This window comes from Hippocampus guttulatus, chromosome 1 (genome assembly GCF_054856545.1).
Source record: "Hippocampus guttulatus isolate MCC_2025c chromosome 1, RoL_Hgut_1.0, whole genome shotgun sequence".
NCBI lineage: Eukaryota > Metazoa > Chordata > Actinopteri > Syngnathiformes > Syngnathidae > Hippocampus > Hippocampus guttulatus.
Window position 1 is genome coordinate 4,128,815 of NC_141261.1, and position 6,759 is coordinate 4,135,573.

A 6,759-nucleotide genomic window follows, 5' to 3' on the forward strand; every position below is an offset into this window, starting at 1 on the left:
TGTCATGAAACATCCATCCGTCGATCCATTTTCAACACCGCTTATCCTGAAGACGGTCGTGGGAATTGCTGCAGCCTATCTCAGCTGGCTTCGTCGGAACAACCCCTGAACTGGTCGCCGGTCAGTCACAGGCTGACAGCCGAGTGCCGGCGTGGGTTTTTTCCGGGTGCTCCGGTTTCCTCCCGCATCCCAAAAACATGCATGGTAGGTTCCATCCATCCATCCATTTTCCGAACCGCTTGATCCTCACTAGGGTCGCGGGGGGTGCTGGAGCCTATCCCAGCCATCTCCGGGCAGTAGGCGGGGGACACCCTGAATCAGTTGCCAGCCAATCGCAGGGCACACAGAGACGAACAACCATCCACGCCCACACTCACACCTAGGGACAATTTAGAGCGTCCAATCAGCCTGACATGCATGTTTTTGGAATGTGGGAGGAAACCGGAGCACCCGGAGAAAACCCACGCAGGCCCGGGGAGAACATGCAAACTCCACACAGGGAGGCCGGAGCTGGAATCGAACCCGGTACCTCTGCACTGTGAAGCCGACGTGCTAACCACTGGACTACCGGGCCGCCGCATGGTAGGTTGACACTCTAAATTGTCCCGAGGTGTGAGTGTGAGCGTGAATGGTTGTTGGTCTATGTGTGCCCTACATAGACGAGGGCGTACCAGTTCAGGGTGTACCTCGCCTACTGCCCGAAGACAGCTAGGATAGACCCCAGCACACGACACCTTGATGAGTGCTCATGAAAATGGATGTATGGACATCACTCCCGAAATTGAATGCTCGTTAACACTCGGGCACACATTTCATCCCTGCCTCAAGGCACCCTCAGCGAGGGTGGGAAGTTTCGGGTCGGCTTGGGACAACGGTTGCCGTGGAGACAGCCTGTTTGGTGCGTTCTTTGTGAATGAACCTTGTGTTCAAAAACTCTTTGGTCTATGATGTCAGTGCCAGTGAAAAGATGGCACGTGGGTCTCGGCGCATACATGAGCTGTCTCCAGCCTACTTGCGCGCACGCACACACACGCGTACCACCTATGACTCATGTGCCCTTTCAACGCTCAATGCCTCACTGGCTGCGGGGTCCGTGCAGAAAGCACACTTGAATGAGATACATAATGTGTTTGGTATTTCATTCGTCCGACTTTCGATAGTTGTCAAAGACAGAATTCCAAAACAAAGCATCAGTATGCACGGTGGTTCGCTTAATTTTGCATTTACCGTAATATAGCCATGAACTTAAATTCAGTTTGAACCACTGGCCATGTGTGCTATTGAACAAGCGCTGCTTCATGAAATGAATAATAACAGCGTATGGATGCTGCTACCCGCAATGCAAGCACATTCTCAGCTCGAGCGCTAGTTGTGTTGTTTGTACTTTCGTCACTCTTGTCCATTTTAAGTACATTCATTACATTGTCTCTGGGTTTGATTGTGAGCGTGAATGGTTGTTTGTGTAGGTGTGCCCTGTGATTGGCTGGCAACCAGTACGCCCGTGACCCTCGCGAGGATAAGCGGATTAGAAAATGGATGGATGGATATCCTATTGTTAAAAAGAACTATTTGACATATTTTTACACTTTCACCAAACAACTGGTCTTGTATTTAAAAGGGTAGTCAAGTAAAAAAAAAAGATCTTCACAATAATACGTTTGATGCGCCCCCGCTAGTTTAAAAATGGCATTCTGATTAATATTGCGGATGTGGAATATGAATTAGGCTGCTAAATACTCCTGTTTTGCCACTTCCTGTCCACCCAAAAATGACATCATAGTGCCTACGGCCCAGGTAACAACCAATCATGGTTCACCTTTTTCTGGGTTTGGTCATGTGACATTTGTGGTTGCCGACCTGTGTCACTACAAGGCAAAATATACCCGGGATGGATAAAAAGCTGTGAATTTTTCTGCTAAATTCATTTTTTACAAACACAAAGTGCGTATTTACACTAGTGCTGTTGCATAGGCCACATTATTGTTTCGAATATTTTTGACTTGACTTCCCCTTCAAAGAAGACATTTTACGGAAAATGTGCTTTTTAATATCGGTATACAAATGGTGTCTGTTGAGTGCCTGCCCGTGCCTGTCTTGAGTGCGAAAATTAAGCCATTAAGTCAATGGTGCTCTTTGAAAAAGTGTCAATGAATCAATTTGACCATTATTTTTCGAAGGATGTCCACTTATGTGCCTTTCTGTGACTCTTCCAGTCTCTCTGTACCTGTTGGACCCCGCTGATGACCCTGTGTCACTCTATGCTCAGCGGCCCTCTGGGAACATCCTGCTTGAAGGTTAATCGAAGACTCAAAATGGCTCATTGGCGAGAATATGTGTGTGACAGACATGATCAAGGCAACCTGGTGCAAAAAAATCAGGATCAAGCTACGGGTATGGAAAATGGATGCATCGCTTTTAAAGAGCAGTACGGCTTGTCTGACTGCAGGGGGAGACAATGGACCTTGGGAAGAATCACCGGACGCCTTAATTGAGCAGAAAGAATCAGGGTTGGTAAAACGTTTCAACATTGCCATGCAAATTCGGTTGGTGCCCAGCCGAAAAAGAAAACAATTTGGCACAGCTCTTTGCTAAATAATACCTAAAGCATCTATTGCATCTTATGCGGTATTTGCGAAATGTATGACTTGCAATTTCCAACATTGCTTGTTTGCTTAAGAAATAAAATGAAGCTAATGGTTTGGTTTCATCAGGTTCTGATAGAAAACAGCATTTTGATTGGAGTATTCGTTCCTGCAGCTGGGAGTTTATTTTGCAAACTGCTGATCCTTGCTGTAAGCGTACAAACAGCGCCTACGTTGCAGTTTACGGTACAGCGGCGGATTAACTATTACACGGATTCTAATTAAAAACAGCAACTTTGTTAAATTAAAAAAAGAAAAAGGTGCTTGGAACCCATGTTAATGCTTCACTGCCTTTGCAATTGACTATATTGAGAATAGCATCTTCCCTGTTGCCATAGTGACCATACTGCTGGACCAACCGGGGTTTATCACTTTTGGATTGCTCTCCCAATGTTATATTTCTGACTCGCCGCTCCATTCATTTTGTTTTACTGAAGAGTGGAATCGAGAGTCATGACATCATCTAGTGTGGAGCTAATCATCTTTCATTTAATAAGCAGTACACTCGATGATCACAGAATCACGAATTATGATAAAACCGGATACTGCAACTTATGCCTCGATTCCCGCCTTGCTATTTACCACACTGCTTTACTGTATAGTCAATTACAAGTCACACATAGCTGCAGGCATCAAACTCCGGTCCTCGAGGGCTGCTATCCTGTATGTGTCAGATGTTTCCCTCCTCCAACACGCCTGAATTAAACAATCACTTTATCAGGAAGCTCTGCAGGAGCCTGATAACGTTTCTGAGTACTGTATTTGAATCAGGTGTGCTGGTGGAGAGAAACATCAAAACTAAAGTGATTTTTTATTTTTTATTTTTTTTGCTAGTCAACTGGTGAAAATTTACAGAGCCCTTAAGGTGACATGGAAGAAAACTTCTCTTGCAACGTTTTTTTGTTTTGTTCTTTGCAACGTAAAGCTTTTATAAAATGCGCTTTTATGTACTTTCGGGTCAAGTTGGCTTCTGGCGCCTCCAACGCGGGGCTGTTTGAGAGACGACACTACGCTTCAGATGCCTTTCGCTTATTTATGCTTAAAATCGAGAACAGATTTTATGTCTTTGCATTTCAAGCCGATCTCAAAGTAAAATGCGATTAAACTCGCCCACGAGTGAAAACACTTAATCTTTGTTGCTTTCATTTACCGAGAAAATGACCCGGAAGAATATAAACACGCAATTTATAAATGCATTCCCTTGAAAAATAAAAATTAAAAAAATTGCGGTACTCACAATCTTTGAGAGGGAACAAGGGAACACATAACTTTGCGAGGGAACGCAAAGTTTTTTTTTCTTTCAAGTCACTTTACGGGCTCCGTAAAGATTACATTAAATGAAATAAAGTGAACAACTCATGCAGTAAATGACTGCTAAATACTGTATACCAAACTATGCTTAACATTTATAAAAAATATGTGACAAATTATTGGTGAAAGCCGACTCTTGCGTTGGGGTGACCGGTAATGGCAGCTCATCAGCTCCTCAGCTGGTGATGGCAGCTCAAAAACAGAAGAAAGCTGAATATTTAACAGTAACAACAACTGCCGCCCACCACAAGTAACACTTCTCTGGTCCCCACCAACGCTGGTGTCAAAGTTCTCGAGTTTACGTAATTGCTTCTGCTCGCATAGGTTTACTACTGACTGGAGAGTGAATGCACAGATTTATTTTGAGGCACTTTTGTTTGTTTGTTCAATGTGGAGCTGCTGAATGAGCATTCGCTGCTGTTCAAACTAAGGCTGGGTGATATTGCCATCTAATAAAAATCACGAGATTTATATATATATATATACTGTATATACAGGTATATATATACTGTATATATATAGTTATATATATATATACAGTGTATATATATTTTTTAAGCCATTTTAATTGACTTCCCCCCTCCTTGGTTTATACTGGCACAAATGACAATGAAATTATCAAGTTGTGGATTATGCTTTGGTTTTCCTTTCTGAAGTTTTATTTACTTCTGTTGAGACCCAAAAAGTTTTGAACTAAGTCACATGAACTTAATCAGAAGTCCAGTAGAAACACGGTAATTCCCACTCCAACGTGGGTTCTGTGTTTGGTGCCACTAACTTGCAGATTTTTTTTATTGGATTATTTGTAACTCAATTTCATTTTGCCTCCCTTTTACCTTGTCTGTAATTTCACTGTTGACCACTAGATGATGGCACACCATTTTGCTTGACGGTGTACATTTGAAAGAAGAAGAATTAAAACTTTCATTTCTTCGAGATTTGGACGGAGAATATTAAATGCAATCCTGCTTTTTACAACTACAGAGAGCAATGGTTGTTTGTTCATTTTGTCATGTACATCTTTGGGGCGTAATTATTCATGTACATTGTGAGATGACTAATGAAGTTTGTCCAGAAACACTGTACAATATTTTTACATTGCCCTTCCACTCTCTCTCTACATAGCATATATTGTATTATTTTTAAAATATGCTTAAAGATGCCGTAAATGCTTTAGAAACATGCCTAGGAAGTGTTGAAATAGGGTATTTTCATTTCTCGGATTTCACATAATGCAAGATCAGTCTTGAATGTAACCCATGTGATGGAGGGGGGAATTACTATAAGTATTATTTTCTTTCCAGATAAGTTTGGCCGGGGTCTTGCATTTCCATAACCAGCGCTATTCATAGACCTCCTGCCGCCCACCGCAAAAGGGCATGTTTGTTGAGCCATTAACATCGGTTTTCAAGAGTTTACATTGGTCAACAAATTTAAAAATGAACAGACCCACGTGATGAATGAACAATGGTATATGATGTGTAAAAAGAAAAATCCGAAATTGATCAAATTTGGATCTGGGAGATTCCATCCATCAGTGACAAAGCCAGTTGGAAAAATGTCCCTTCTGTCAAAATGTACTGTATATGTAAAAATGATGACTAATATATCACATTAGCATCTTAAAAGCTCAAGAATTTAGCATGATCCAACGGCCTGTCACTTATTTAAGAAACGGATTCCGCTCATGTCTGTTTCTGAGAAAGAATTAATCACAGTACAGTAGTTGCTTTGTTGAAAATGTTAGCTTTAGCTTTTTAGCTAGTTCTGAAACGACCTCTCCGTTTCATGTGGCAATCGATTTCCCAGCATCTCAGGTGTCTCATAGGTGGACTTAAGAAAAGGTAGTCAACTGGTTTTTGAACACCGTTATGTGCAATGAAACCACACCATTTCTTGTTTGAGGATGGATTACTATGATGGGTGTCATTCTGCACACACACTTGCTAAACACCAGTCTAGTGGTCAGTATCCATCTTAGAATACATGCCATTAAAAAAACACACACAAAAAAAAACCTAACAGATGCCTGTGTCAATGGTTAATATCTCATATAGTCGCTAATCAAGTGTTTCTAAAAGGGTATTAACAAGGTACACAAAGGTTTGAACGCATGAACAAATATGTTCCCTGTAAAAAGCCCTTACGAAACGTTTGACAGTACAAATTGCTTCGTAAATGTTTGCTAACATCCCGCCAATCTCTTGAAAAGGAAAATGAATTGATATATGCATACACGACTCAAGGGGGGCGTGCAGAGGCTGAGGTTGTCAGTTCAGTTGATTTTTTTAAAAAGGCTTGATGTAACTTAGGTCAAAGGTGGGCTGTTTTCCCTCACTGCTCATGTCCGGTAAACCAAATTACATGGCTGCATTTGACAACTGGAGAGACGTCTCAGAGGAGCAAATGAGTGGCATCAGTGGTTTCCGGAATTAGATTTCAACACTACTCTCATCCGTTCTGCTCACCAAGAACACTTCTTATCTGATGGCCACTTTTCCTTTGCCACAACTTAGAATTTTGCGAGCCAGATTAGCAGCATAGCTAGGGACATGAATGGTGTAAAAATAATCATATCACTCGTGTATGATGGTTCAGGTCACGTTTTTATGGAAACGTCTCTCGCCGTAATCCATCACTGTAATGCACAGGTGTCAAACTCAAGGCCCGGGGGCCAGATCCGGCCCGCCACATTAGTTTATGTGGTCCCCGATTCAATTTGCATGATCCTTGCTAAAAAAAATGTACCGAACTGTCAAACTGTCAAGTGTAATAAATGATGTTGAGATTTTGCATTAATTTTTGC